Genomic DNA, 15,804 nt, shown 5'->3' on the forward strand with positions numbered 1-15,804 from the left:
AACACAATATCAGAGATAATCAGAGATACTGTAACTTTTTGTACTTGTATACTTTTGTTCATTTTTCTTTTTCCCTCACTGTTTTAATGTTTCTTTTCTTTAAAAGCCCTTCTAGGCATGGGTGTTGCAAATTAGCAACTGCTAAAAACGCTATGATACACACATTGGATTGCTGTTTTCAGTTTATCTATGCAAGCTGTATATCGGTCCCTACTAAAATACACTATAAACAAAAGATAATAACAATGTCACATGTATGGATATATATTTTGTTGCTTTATTTATAAAAAAAGAGAAAGTCTTTTCAGTCTTGATTTAAAAATCGAAATGGCATTTGCCTCTCTGATCGAGCAATGTAAAGTACAGCAGTAGCAGAAAAATGCTTCTTTAGAATAATGAGAAAGTTTGCATCTTGTCTAGCAGCCATATTGCTAGTTATAGTGTTTTTCTTTGTTTAGTTTCTGCCATAGATGTTTACTTAAAGAAATTATCTTTTTGCTATAATCGCAAATAGAAAGATAACAAATTCAAAAAGATTTAGAAATTAGAATTGGCAACATTTAACAAAAGTTCTACCAAAAATTAATAATAATAAAAGAAAAACTCTGTTGTTTCTTTTTATTAATGTTGTTAAAGGTTTTTCACCCCAGTAGTTTAGCTTTGTTATAATATATACATGAATTTACATATGATCCAGCCACTGCACTTGTGTGAGATTTTTTAATGTATTGTATAACAGCTGTTAATCCAAACAAGGCAATGTTTATTGTTAATCAGCCATTGGCTTTAGCAGGTGCAGTTTCTAGTGTTTCCAGGTTTCATATATTCTATATATGTCCTATGATAAATACGTACAATATTCATGGGACAATTTCTAGACAGTAACACAGAAAGATACAAACAATCGGCCCAAAAATTCTAACAGAGTTAGACCTAAATTATACTTCACTTTCAATTTTGACCTTTTTGTATTAGCAGTCTATTTGATGTGTGTTGCTAACTGGTTCCAATCTGAGGGGACTGTTTTTGGTTAGTGTATTAAGATGGTAAAAAGAAGAACTGAGGTGCATAAAACCGTTTTCTATACTAAGATGAAGTTTGAATGGCAGTAATTGAAATAGTTTATTGCAATTGCTTTTAGTTGCTAGATGTATGCAGCAGATTCAAGATTTAAAAAAGTGTATGACAGAAAACGTGAAAAAATAAAAAGTTCAAGACATACAGGGTATTTCAGTTTTGCACACAAACATACACGCATAATGCCGAGACGTAATTGTGTCACTACTGAACCTGTGTGTGTGTGTGTACATGTCTGTGTACATGTGTGTAAGTCAGACAGAGTCTGTGTAAGGGCTGATTAGCGATTAGCAAGTCTTGAGGCTGACGGCAGAGCTGATCAGTATTTCCATTGTGTCAGAGCTTTAGGGAACAAATCCCAACATTAACCCGGCTCTCATCTGCCTGGCAGAGCGCTAGCAGCAGCCTGCCAGCCATAGGCCGTACATCCAGCAACAACCGCAAGCTAAGGCAAATGAATCCTCCTCTGACGGTGCTTCATTGTTGTCTCATTTCAAATCAAAAATACATTTGATCATTATAGAGCTTCTAATGTTGCTCTCAACATCAAGGTTGATGGGCCGTGACATGCGATATTTAATAAGCAGTCTAAAGTTTGTCATAATCTGCTTGACAAAAATGACATTTAAGTAGTACCCCTTGAGGGAGAAGTAAGTGAATTCCTATAGTTCTATAAAAAGCGTAATCCCCTTGAAGAGCAATAACTGGAGCAAAATGTTCCTTTTAAGAGCGGATGTGTCTCTCACAAGACACTGGAGGAATACTGTCACATAATTGTTCTGACTTTGGCTTTAATTCTTATAGAGAGCTCACCAGGTGCCACCACTGAATGTCATTGGGTGTTCAGCTGTGACCTAAGATCTACTCCAGAGTCCTCAAATGAGGCCAGCAACAATTATAGTTTTCCATGGATAGCGGTCAGTTCATCTGTGATCATTTGCAATTATAATTTTCTTATTGAAGTACAGAGGATTAGCTCAGAGAAACCCCACCACTGGAGGACTGCATTACAAAGTTTTTAACAGGTTCTTTGGCAGGAAATCATCAGTCCAGTCCACATGGGATAAATTAGGAGTGAGTAATAAAATGACCTTCTGACCTCAGTCTGTGTTCCTGAAACATCTGCAGAGGTTACATTCACTGAAACCACCAATATAATAAGATAAAAAGACAATTTTAACATGTCTACATGGGTCTACGTTTTCACTTTCCTTGTGCTTCCACTGTGAAATCATTTTTTTTCTACTTTTTTCTGATCCTAGTGGTGTTTACAGCACCAGGTGCATCTGGTTGACTTATCAAGCTTGCATAACTGCCATTGAGACTAAATATAGTATTTTGTATACTTGTTTTCCAAGGTGATACATACCCCTCAGACACCTCAGATACCAAACTGATGAAGGCAAGATAGCTGTAACTGCCTCACATTTTAGTTTTTAGTTAAATTTGTTACTGTTTTTGGTTCCTACCCGAAAATAATAGGAGATCGTAGAGGCGGAACTAATTAGCTCCGATCTTGTGTTCCGCACGTAATTAAAAGGGCACAACACCTGTAAGCGAAGCGCTAAAAACATAGCATAGCAAGAGCTCTCCAAGCTAAGTAAATATTAAGAATATAAACATATCTGGACGTATATTATCTGAGGAGAAAGAAGACAATGAAGAAGACTTTAAGATTTAGCCCCTCTTAAGTAGAAAGCAGCCTACGAGGTATGTTTCTTTTGTATCCGGTTGTCTGTGATATATTTCATGTGCATAGCTTGTGTTAACTAGTGTGTAACTATAGCGGCACACACTGAATTCAAGACATGCATTTTATTTATTGTAACCTTTTATTTTTTCTCTCTTTTCACCCAGTTCTTAGGGGTTGACATGATATGTTGTAGAAATAAAACCCCGTTTTTTAAACAAGACCTCGTGCTTCGTGTTGACTACTGGAGGGATCTACAGTAGCTAAAAGCGTTTAGTGAAGTGAAAAAGTGCGGTGTACGTTACTCAGGGTACATGCAATAGATTATAGGAGCAAATGGTTCCATAATATGAGGGAGTTTGTCTCCTTAGCAAAATATGGAAGATCATCTATTGCACAGGTTGACTTTACAGATTTGTAGTAAATATCTTTTTTGGATGATAAAGTTTATCATGCATGTAAACTGCTCTAGTGGGTATCACTGTTCATTTTCCTGAATGTAAAACATGTTATATCTCTGAAAATGAAATACTTTCTCTGTGAGTCCTTATGCTAAACCCTTGACATCAAAACAACAAACAAACAAACAAACAAACTTTTTTCCATACAGATATTGTGAGAACTCGATAAGTCCATGTTGGAAACATTTCAGAAGAGTTCTGAATTTTAGTTAAATGCTCCTTTTCCAATTTGTTTCTCTTCTTCAGATAATTTAGTTTGTTAATAAATGTTCTATTGAAAATCTTTTGATTATAATTAATTTTTTTGTCAGTGTAATCTTCCAAGGGGCTGTGAGCCAGCCTGGAGTCAGGCTGGAGTCTTATTGGTGGTGACATGTGTCAATCTTTAGAGGACGCCCCGCCCACTGTGGCCAGACCGAGCTGAGCCAGTCTGCTGTCAGCCGCTCATCACCCAGTCCTTTTCATGTTTGCCTTTTTTCTGTGTTTGTGAATGTGAAGAAAGAAAAGAGTGTATTCCAGTGTGGTACACACACACACCAATGAGGCTCTTTCGTGATGTGCACATGTGATTTTATTTTTAGTGTTATGTGTGTTTGCTCTACACACACACACACACACACACACACACACACACACACACACACACACACACAATCCGTCCACCAACCCCTATGTTGTCTGCCAGGAGGGCAACATCAAAGTGTCTCTAGCTGTGGGCATGTGGAGCCTGGAGACTAGTGAGGGCCTGTGGAGTGGAGACTGGGCCTGCAGAGGTAGCTGGAAAATCAAGTGGCCACAGGGAGCCTGGAGAATGAGGTGGGCTTGGAGAATGAAGCGGGCCTGGAAAACAAGGTGGGCTAAGAGAAGAAGGTGAGCCTGGGGAGCGAGGTGTGGTATACTGTGGGGCAGGTACGGTCCATAAAAAGAGACTGAAAGGGGTCCTGGAGAGCGCAGTGGGCCTGAGGAGCGAGGTCAGGGTCAATAAAAGGAAGATGAAGGTGGTTGAGATGGAGGTCAGTCCTGGAGAACATGATGCAGGTGAAAAAGAAGAATTTAAAGGTAGACGTGGGAAGCAAAGTGAGCTTGGAGAAGGAGGCGGCGCAGCAGCATGAAGTCTCTCCGTGCAGGAATGTTTAGTGAAGTTTCTCAGAGCTCTACAGAAGTGATGCTCTTAAATGCAGCTCTTGGTGACAACTTTATGTATGTTGCACTTTCTTGTCTTCCCTTGATGCCTTAACAATAGCCAGACAGACAGCGAGAGCACACTGGTCCTTGTAAACAATACATTTCCTCCATGAGATGTCCACTTTTTATTGGCTGCAGGCATAGGAGGGAGGAGGGCCTGCAGGAGGCGGTGGTAGGCGGGCAGGAGAGCAGGAGGAGGTGGTGGGAGGTAGGCAGGAAACACAGGACTGCCGCTGTTGCCTCTGAGGCAAAGATCGGCTTCTTGCTCTCATCTGCCCGTCGGAGCCCTCCTCTGAGCTGCCAATCAAAATGATGGACAAGTGCTAGTGGATGGTGGAGAGAGGATTTGAAGGGACCGGCTCGTTTGCACAGACAAACTCATCTGTGATTTCTCTGTTTGTGTCTAAAAGAGACAATGCTCTCTGTAGGCACAACTTCTGCAATCACATACCCGATCAGTGGGTCATGATTGCATCATTGATCATGTTTTTCCCTGTTGCTATGTATGTATGTAGCACCAAGCTTGAGCTGTTCAGAGGCTTATAATAGATACGTATTTAGACGCACCGTATTGTCCTGATTGCCATGGATTGTGAATGCATTTGATTTATAAACTATACGTTGTGTTGCATATGAATAATGAGCTATCACTATTGTGATCAACCCAATGTACTTTTTTTTTTATTTATATTTAAAATGCTGACACGCAGTACCCTTCTAAATGTCTTGAGTACACACTTCCAATATTTACTTTAAAAATGTATTTTCCTGAAAATAATTTCTAAGAATCAGTAGATTCAGATTACTAGACAGAAAAGTTCATCATGAGTGTAACAGTCACTTGTCGCTTTTACCCTTACACCTATGATAATGTCCTGTTGCATGCACATATACAGTTTTCTGTGTTGAATGAATGAAAAATCAAGTGGAGAGATATGAGGTGACAGAGAAGCCAGGCAGCCTTCTACTGGTGTGAGTCTCATACCTGGACTCGTGCAGGCAAAGAATAGATGTGTCTACATTAGTTATTCTCTCTTCACATGGGTTTCACTACCACCTGGATTCCCCGCGACACGTAGACACCACACAGAGGTGAAGAGAGAATAAAAAGACTCTTCAGATGCAGAGTCTGTGATCATGATCGCACTGAAAAAGGGATGCCATAAAAACAACAAAGGGAGTAACATCCAAATTGAATTGTTCTGTCCTTGGAAGACACTATATACTGGCTGTATTTATGTCAGTGTCTGTTCAGTTATGGTAACCATCAGTGCTCATGCTGACTGTCTAGTTCTTCTAAACAAATCTGATACGTAAAGCGCCTCTCCCTCTGTGCCAGAAAAGACATACCAAGCGGCTACAGTGATAGGTAGTGCAGTTAGATGAGAATAACAGAAGAAATATCTGAGTTTTTACAAAGTTTTTGTCACATTTAATTGTTGTGAATACAGATAAGCACCGTTGGTCCCGCTGCAGTGCCATTACAATGATACTTTACTTTTATGTTTGAAGTCCCTGTCAGCACATCCACACATTTAAGGTTATTAATTTATTCATGGCCAAATAATTGAAGCCTGGTTTCTTGTTCACATTTTACAAATCATGGTAATAAAGAAAAATAACAACCAGTTCACTGTACTTAAAATTATCCACAAGCACCGAAAGTGTGTGAGTATTAGCAGGTTCCTTATCCAGATGGTCTACAGGATAGAGGTTGTTGCTGTACAGATTGTAAAGCCCTTTGAGGTGAATTTGTAATTTATAATTTTGGGTTATTTAAACCAAACCTTTTAAACCAAATTAAATATTTTTTACGTTACATATTTTATTTTATGAAATGTGTAGAAAAATTATACCCACTTTCTCAGTTTAATTTTCAAATTCCTTTGTTTACCATCTGGCAAGCAATGGGTCGACTAATGATACTGCAATTAGTGAAAAATGAATGTGTGTATTGTCGTGTGTGTGTGTGTGTGTGTGTGTGTGTGTGTGGGATCAGTATTCTAATGAGGACAGACAAAAGAAGTCTGTAGCTCAGAGCCAATTGGACAGAGAGGAGCAGAGCATCAGAGAAAGAAAGCCGGAGAGGGGAGTGAGCTAGTTGGGGGTTAGGGAGGGTTCAGGCTGGTGGCAGTCAGTGCCTCAGGCAGGGTTTTGGGGTCAGGCCCCCCCAGACGGCCACACTGGCCCCCCCGGGCCCCGAGAGGGGGGATACCAGGACCACGCCAGCCAAGGGAGGGGCACTCAATTAGGGCAGTGTTCAAAATTTTTGCTTGGTGCTTCAGAAGAGAAGGCCACCTGATACCTATACACCTCAAAGATCCCCCTTCACCCCTTCACCCGACTGAATGCACCTACTGCTGACTGACACGCTCAAGAGTTTGAATGGGTTTTTTTTAAGGCTGAAAATGATGCTCATATTTAAATAAAACTTTGTCAACCCATCAAAAAGTATTTCTGTCCCTCAGAATTTAAATACTGTTAAGAAGGAAAAATAGCATACTAGATCTCCCCATTGTAATAATTCTCTTCCCACAATAAATAACAAAAGCAATGCATGCTGTACAAATGCATGGAGATTTTTAACTGGATCTGTATCCAAGTACACAAACTCACGGGGAATCATGCTGGTTTGCTTCAGAATACCTAAAATCAGGGCTTTATTCAAGAATTAATAAAGTCAGACTGATGACCACAAACTAGTTTTCTAAATTTGTCATCAAAGTTGGGTTGCAATTGCACAATGCACTAAAGAGTTTAGGCAAAGTGGCAATAACTATGAAACACTTAGCAACAAGGAATAATGTTTTTTTTTTGTGTATATCAAAAAACTAAAACTTTTTTGGGCCTATTCAAATATGTTATTCACTATTATCAGGAGCACTGGATAAAGGTGGAAATGATCTGCTGGAAAAGTCCTGGTCATACCATAAAGTGGCACAGCAAAGTTCCTTCACTCCTCACGAAATATGTGGCCCTAGAAGCTTGATGACTATTTATAATTCTTGAACATGCTAACCGTGGCTCTCCCAGCTAGCTAGCTTGCTAACTAGCAAGCTTGCTAGGTCAGTCGCTAACCCAAGATGTATTTGTACCATCAACACATTCATACCACAACATTCCTCTTTTGTGGAAGAAATCTGTGGGCAGCAAAACAAACTATTGTGGTTTTGATAAAGAAGTTAGTCAATAAATGGCCTATTTCCATCATTCTGTGAACAACTGATCTGATTTTATGCTGCACATGGCTTGAGTCTGCGAACAGAAGCGCACAGTGAAAGAAGTTGGTTGCCTCGCTGAGAGGATGGAGGTGTGCAGCTGTTGCCTGCAGCTCTGCATTAACAACTCACTGTGGCTTCTTCTTGTTGTTACATTAGCCTACTTCCTACAATATTTCAAACTGAAATCTGTTGTCAAAAAATGTTGAAAATGTTGTGTTGTTTTGTAGACACACTTATGAGGAGCTATGGTGGTCAGTACTAATCTCACTGACAAAAGCATTGCATTTCCTATGACTTCCTTATAATAAAAGTTTACTCGTGTTTTGCCAGTTAAATCCTTACCCAGTTCATAATACTGCAAATGCAAGGCCTTTCATCAGTGGGCCATCAGCTCCATCACCATTGTTACATCATTCACCGATAGTGACTTAACAGGCATTTATTTAAATGAAAATTTTGATTATTACCATAAATTAATCTTTAACCTTACAACAAAGAGTCATACTTATTTACCTCCACTGATCATGGTGGCTCATTGTAATGAACTACAACAATATTGTGGTGTTTTAAATTTTAGTGTGATGGTACCACACCTCTTGAATCACAGTATAAAACAAAGAAACTACTTTCAGTTCAGAAGTTAGCAAACAGTACTGTGTGACCACATGGTGGTGCTTTGGATCTGGATCTGCACCATAGTTGTCAATTTACCAAAATCTATCAACAAGTTTTTTACGTGATCCTACTAACTATCTAACCGCTAACTACAGTTGGTCTAATTTGCAGAGTTAATAAATATGTATTTGCACTCCCCCATATTATTATATCAGAGCAGGATTGAAGACTTATAAAGAACAAAAGGGAGATTTAGATGGTACTGATGTAGAAATGGAAATTTTCAGTTGTATTTGCTTTGGCCAGTGTGTTTGTCTCTGAGGTGCTGCTGCGTGTGTTTGTGTATTTCTGGCCAGTTTCACACAGTTGCATAATTAGCAGTAGCATTAGCATGCCTAACATCTCAGCTGCTGCTCTACAATACTCTCAGGAAAGAGCCCTGTTGAAAATCCTCCCAGTAACTGTCAATCTCTGGCTTTCTCTCACACAAATTCTCTCTCTATGTGTCTTTACCGCTCTCTCTCTTCTCTCTGTGTGTTTGTGCAAAATTTCATGCATTATTGGAAAATCCACCTCATTGTCAGGCAGCAAACATTTCAACTCTTGTGGTTTTTCTCAGTTAACTTTATCATCTTTCTCTTTATTCAAACAGAGATAGGGGAGGCAGGGCTGTGCTGGATCCAGGCATTCCTCGCTGATCTGCCACATTCGAGCTGGTACGAGTTTCACTGTTGCAGGATATTTTGTGTAATTAATTGGTTCTTCTGGGGGTCAAGTGGTTTCATCTCATTTCAGTCGCCTTGTACATCAAGCAGCCATGTCTGCACCTGTTTCCTGCTCTCAGCAGCTGCCAACTGGGCCTCCCAAACCACTATTGATCCCATCAGATCACGCACACACACACACCCTTGTGCACACACACATATGCAATGCTTTATTTGTATCTGGTAATTAAATTTGCCAGAGCCAGCCTTGAATATTAAAGTTCATAGTTTATTCTTAATTTGTTTTCCAGATATCTAAGAGCTACTGCGTCAGTAATCACTAGACTTTAGAGCACATTTAACATCACAAGTCAGATTGAAAGTACTACATGGTAAACATTAGTGGACATACAGCAGAAGTTACAATAACATTGAAGGTTTTAAGATTAGTCTCTACACAACTACAAAAATATACATCAGGCTTTTTGCAGTTTTTGTTACTAAAAATTGTTACCTGCAATTCTCTTTCAGATGCTGGAGGTGCAGTGTATTTATTCTGTATAACATAAATTCACAGAGTTTCACCTCATTCAGAATATACCTCAACTGTAGAGGAAAACAAGGCCAAAGTCCCAATCTCAGAACTCACGGTGTCATGGACTTTGAGGCGCACTCCTGCTATGTCCAGGAGGGTTTAGGTCTGTTCCACTGTCAAATCCTCAAGTGCATAAGGGCGCTCTCGCATACTTTTTGAGCTCTTTATGCACACTTCCCTTACGTCTGCATCTATGCAGACTTTGGCAGATGGAATTACCCACAATTCATAGCGTTGTGACGTTAAACACGGGGTTAGCGGTGAAAGCAAGCGCTAAAAAAAGGTTAACAAATATGGAAGGAAAAAAAATAGGTTTACATGCTGTTTTTATAAGAAACGAGTAAAATGATAATTTGAAAATGACCTCTCTTCCACTGGTAATTTTCAAATTAATTTACTCGGCGAGAGACTGGAATATGTTCAGATCAGACAGTCAGTCCCTTCAATGCCTTGGTTGAAAATAAAGTCCCAATCCCCTGCGATGGACTGGCGACCTGTCCAGGGTGTACCCCGCCTTTCACCCGATGTCAGCTGGGATTGGCTCCAGCCCCCCGCGACCCTGTACGCAGGATAAGCGGTTGACGATGGATGGATGGATGGAAGTCCCAAACCCACAATTGTTTTGGCATAGTCAGTGTAACCTAATGTGTATGTTGCAAAGTGCGGTGCTGTCTCATTATACCATTTCGGACCCTTACAGCATCTCGCAGTTAAACACTTACCAGGTATTATTATTATACTGTATTACTGTTCTGATGGAATTACCACAGTTTAATATAATATAGATTGTACACATTGTCCTTTATGCAAGGCAGTACACAGTACAGTTTTTTTTACCCCGTTATCTTTTTCACACTTTTTTTGTTTCAAAATTACCAGGCTATAACAAGCTATTATTAGAGACCAGGCCATATGTTACATAGTTAATATCAGATGTATTAATACAATACAATATATTTTTGAGAATTTACAGTCAACTGGGCAGGTAAGGAGTCTGAGGAAATGTTTTCAAGGACATTTTTTTTTTAAACTGCACACACCTTATATCCAAATGCCTTCAAGTACTTTGAATAATAGGAGGAGGTAGGGTAGGCAGGAGAGGCAGGGGAGGGAGGGAGGTCTTGGCTGTCCCACAGCAGACACTGGAGCTCAGGACTCCTCACGCTGAAGAGAAGCTTTTGTTGAGCACTTGACAAAAGGGTCTCACTCTGGAGGTTAGAAGTTTAAGAGAGGCCACACAGTTTACAGACAGTCCTTCAGAAAGACTGATCCATGACTTAAAAGATTTGTGGACGTTTTACAGGTCTGTTATTTCATGCTTAAATATATCCTATAATATTAGCATTAGGCTGACCTTTTAACACTGGTTTTATTACAGCATATAAATAAGGACACATTACATTTTAATACATAATACTGAATGTTATAAATGCATCAACATAAATATTTGTTCAATATTTTACTGTAGATGGAATAAGCAAACTCCATAATGCAGATTTGATTTGCTCTGAGTCAGATATTCCTTAGAAAAATTAATTAAAAATATTTTCTCAGACCATTTCAACAGCTTGTAAACAAGCTGGCATACAGAGGACATGGTGTATACCTCAAGAAGATCTTAATTTACCCCCAAAGGGAAAGTTATCATTAATCAAAAAAAAAAAAGGACAAAACAAAGAAGACTTTTAACTGCAAAACATACTGTTCTTGTCCTGTCAAGTGAAACCTTCCTAAAGGCTTCCTTAACTTCTTTAATGTTGAAGATTTATATGCTTTTCTGAATGTTCTTCTGAATGTTTTTCTACCAAACTTAAACAAACACAAACCAAAGATGTTTATAGAAGTTTGCAAATAGAGAAATTGCCACCATGGCTCAAGAGATGACACCACCTACAGAATTTTAATCTTCTTGAGCTATCTGGAGAACCCCTCTAAAAACTGTGATACTGTGGCATGGTACACCAGGTTTCTGTTCATATTCTACAACATTTATAGGTGTGCATTCAACTCAGGTTATGTAGTAGTTAGGCAATAAAACAAAAGCTATGATGTAAGCAATATAATAATCTATTGTTTTTTGGTAATTCCGCAACTAAATTGTATTGTGGCTCTTTTTTTCCTGTTACTAGTGATTAGATGGAGATGCTAAATCAGTCCAATGGGAGTCGTAAGACAGTTGGAATCCAAACTGTGTTCATCCTCAACTGTATCTCACTCAGAACAGAAACGAGGCTGATGCATATGCAGGGACATGAATAATCTGGTTTCTCTTCTCCTGTATCAAAACTGGGATACTAATGTGCATGTTAATGTACTCAGTGGAAGCTCAAAGGAAACACTGGGCACATTACTTGACACACGTGATTTCTAAACAGTGCAGATGTCAAAGACGAATTAGAGATGTCGCAGGAACACAGAAGAAGAAGCATGAGGTTAATTCAGGTTAAAACAACAACTGTGGGGATAAAAGAAATGTTTCAATCTGTGGGCTTTTGCACTTTTGGGGAGCACTGTTGCACCTGAATGCCCTGCAATGGGCCTGTGAGCTCAAGTGCAATGCATGCTGGGATGCCTTGCAAGTCTCTCTGAGGAGAAACTCTTAAATTAGAGATTGTCAGGACACAGAAACATACACACACACACAAACATGCAGCCATGGAAAACAGCGCAACACGCTTTAAAGCTCATCTGCAAACTGATTCTGTCAGGGAGACTTAGTGACGTGCGGCTGCCTCCTACAGCTTTCCTCCATAACGGCGCCGGTCGGCATCTGCATTGTGCTGTCCACCAGGGAGGAGGAGAGGCAGCGGGCTCTAAATAGAGCCTCGCTCAGTTAAATATTAACACTCGCCTTGCTCTGACAGAGAGCAGCCGCCATGTCGCCTTCCATCTCCACCACGAAGGAGATGCAACACAGCATAGCACTCAACCACACCCACACAGAAACTCATGGCCACAACACAAGAGTATGGACACAACACATACACAGAAATTAAGTTATGTTGGGGCTTTGCAAGGCTGATGGTGTTTTCCAGCATTATAGAGTCTTTCCACGCTAACCACATAGTCTTGTGTTTTATCATCAGAGCACCAAAATCCAGTTTTTAACATTTGAAGCAACGTTCTGCCAATATTTTCCAGTTTCAAAAATCTTTAATACTTTTGCAGTATTTTGATATTAAAACTCTCATTCAATTTTTCACAAAGGGTGAGGAAAAGATCTTCTGAAGCAGCTGTCAAACCATCACATGACATATAAACAAATTTCTCCATTAAAAAGCCCGACTAATAAAATGCGATGGGTTAGCAGCAGGGTGAGGCTCGTTTCGCTGCAGGTTTTCAGTGACCTACAATGTCAGTGTAACCTCACACACACAGAAACACACACACTTTGCACAACCAGTGAGAAAGGTGGCTTTGGAGGAAGCAGAAAGTGTGTGTGGAAGTGACAGATGATCTTCCTCACTATGGAGCGGTGACTGAGGAAAATAGAAAGGAGGTATTGATGTATTTGACAAGTCAAAAGCAGTGTGTGCAAGATGCCACTCTACACTAGGGACCTATTGAATATATTGTCCTTTTTAAAAATGATGAAGTGTGCAGAGAAATGCTGTGGAAATTATTATTTGAAATAATGTTCATATTGGAAGAATTTGTAGCGCACTATTTGTGTCCAGAGCAAATATATATAAATATATATACTATAAAAGCTGAAAGTAAGGGGGGAAGTCAAAGTTGAGGTGGTGGATGGGCATGTAGCACATCCAATTTTCATGCAGAAGACTGGAACTCATGTCCTGTTACAATACAACAGTAAAGTTGCTTTAAAAAAAGCTTTTCCCTAACCTTATTCTGATATTTTAGTTGTCCAGCTTTAACATTACCTTAGTTGTGTTATATCTGAAATAACCATGATCTTTACCCAACATAAACCATATCATAGTTGCCATGCAATGATACTGTAGAAAGGATTTTGTTTTGTTGTTGGCAATGGACATAATCCGAGGGTTTGAAAAATCATCCAATATCAATGTTCTGTCTGGCAATAAGGTTGCAATGTGTTGTGGGAAATGTCAATTTTAGAATTAGGCAAATTTACAAAATGCTGAAAAATGTGTTAATGGAGCTCTAAATGACACCTGTAGCTATTTACAGTTTGAATTTGCATCCATTTGCTGAAATATCAATATTGCTGCCTGAATGGATCCCTCTCTGCTTTACTAGTACTGTAGAGGGTTTTCTTTGGCTTCTGGAGACGTTTTTTTAAATCTACCTTCTGCACATTGTTGTCAGGAGATTGTAGGAGCGAACAAATGAAATGTTTTTGTAATGCAATTTATTCCATTATCTGAAAAACATAGAACTAAATTGATGAGCCATTTGCTTTTAGATAAAGGCATCAACATTGATCAAATGGGAGAGGAATGAAGAGAAAGAATGAAAAACATCCCCAACATGAAATCTCTAGAGTGACTTGATGTTTCAAACATTTCTGAGTTTGATGTCTGTGAAGGTTCTCAGTTATCCAGGTCATAGTTGTTCAAAGAAGGTTAAAGTCAAGGGCAACTGTACTTGGTTGAAGTCCTGAGTTGAGTTTCCCCACTAGTCATTTCAGAACTGAAGAAGTTTCTTGGATGAGGGACAAAACGTCTTCTAGTATCTTCAACCAAGTCCAGTTGCTCTTGACTTTAACCTTCTTTGGATATTTCTGAGCTCCATCACATTCAACTCTGAGCTCCATCTGCACAGGAAGATTAAGTGATTCAATCAAAAGCTCCAGAACAACTGCTAAATGGACCTTGTGGTGAGATTGTTTATTCAACTGCAGTTTCCAAGGTCAAGACTGAACTCTGTAACTCAACTTTTAAGCCAACATGCATGAGAAGTCCTAGAAGAACTTGCATAACATAACATCTTGGCCACACTCCTCTGCAGATGAAGATCATGTGATACAGTGGAAAGCTCCAAACCAGCTACTAAATACACATTGTGGTGAGATTGTTTTGTCTGCTATATTTCTGTAATTGTACTTGAGGACCAAAAATGCAAATAACCCAATTGGTATGTTTTTAAGAGGCAGGTCCCACAGCAGGGTTGAATTGAAAGCAACCTGTTACATGAAACAAGCCTAACATATTTACACAACCTGTTAGTGTTAGCGGTTGGAGAGCTGCGGAAAATAAGACTGAAATTATTAAAGTCGACAGAGCAGTCTAAAAAGTATCCAGATGAGGCATAGAGGAGAATCGTAAAAAAAAAAGAAAAAAAGCAGACTTCAAAAAGCATTGTTGGAAACTATCAGTGTACGCACACACACACACACACACACACACACACACACACACATGCACGAGCACACACACATATTTATGCAATAAGGTATGGATTTGGTAGAGGTATTACACTCACATGTTTAATTCATAACTGTTTTCTTTCTTTCTGATCAGAAACATGAAAGAGAGAGTTTTGCCCGGAGAAAAAACAAAATGGCTGAACTCATCAATACTCGCCTGCCTATTCAGCAGCTATACGCAGGGAAAGGAAACAGAAATGACAAACTTCATAAGGACACTTTATTTTAATGGCGGTCCATGCAACATTGTTGCATTAGCTTTATTTGTATTGTATTATTCTTTTTTGTGGGGTTTATGATTATGTTGTTTTTATGTTCTGCCCCAAGGAGAAAACACACCAAATGAAAAAGCCTTTCTGCATGTCAATGTCTGTACAAGTACAAAAAGCAGATGCAAAGTAGACTCACAGAATGATGAGGGATAAGCAAAGTTTTGAGCGTTTTATAAAGAGTATCTGTTTTTATATTTGACAGAGTCATCTTGATCAGGATTTTTAAATGCCACAAAAAATCAATCATTCAACACTGAGCTTCAGCTTTACGCTATCAACCAGTTTTAGTTACTGCAGCAATATGTTTTTCTTGAGTAAACCACATAGCATAACAGATGCATCAAGCTTTTATTAAAAAATATACTACTACAAATAATGTTTCTGTTCTTTTGACCCCATCCTATTTATGTCAATGAGCACAGGAACACCTCTCTGTATAATGCAGTACAGTTCAACAGCACCACAAATTACATCCTTCAAATGACCATGAAGTTTAATTAACACCACTCTAAAACTGAACATTATAACGGTCATATAGGTAAGATTTAGTGCAGGGCTGTTGTATTACGCTGCATGAGTTATAACTAGGTGGACCTAACAACAATTTTCCCATAAAGTATTCATTTTGTCT

At 39.1% G+C, this 15,804-nt stretch overlaps 1 long non-coding RNA gene across 1 annotated transcript; it reads left to right on the top strand.

Moving 5' to 3' along the window:
- Positions 1 to 2,639: 2,639 nt before the first annotated feature.
- LOC119908446 lies at positions 2,640 to 15,520 on the top strand. The gene is made up of 3 exons (XR_005445274.1): positions 2,640 to 2,787; positions 8,902 to 8,965; positions 14,996 to 15,520. It is a non-coding gene; the product is annotated as an uncharacterized LOC119908446 (long non-coding RNA).
- The last annotated feature ends 284 nt before the right edge of the window (positions 15,521 to 15,804 follow it).

This window comes from Micropterus salmoides, unplaced genomic scaffold, assembly GCF_014851395.1.
Source record: "Micropterus salmoides isolate LMB-PRFRI ecotype aquatic unplaced genomic scaffold, ASM1485139v1 Ms_hic_scaffold_18, whole genome shotgun sequence".
NCBI lineage: Eukaryota > Metazoa > Chordata > Actinopteri > Centrarchiformes > Centrarchidae > Micropterus > Micropterus salmoides.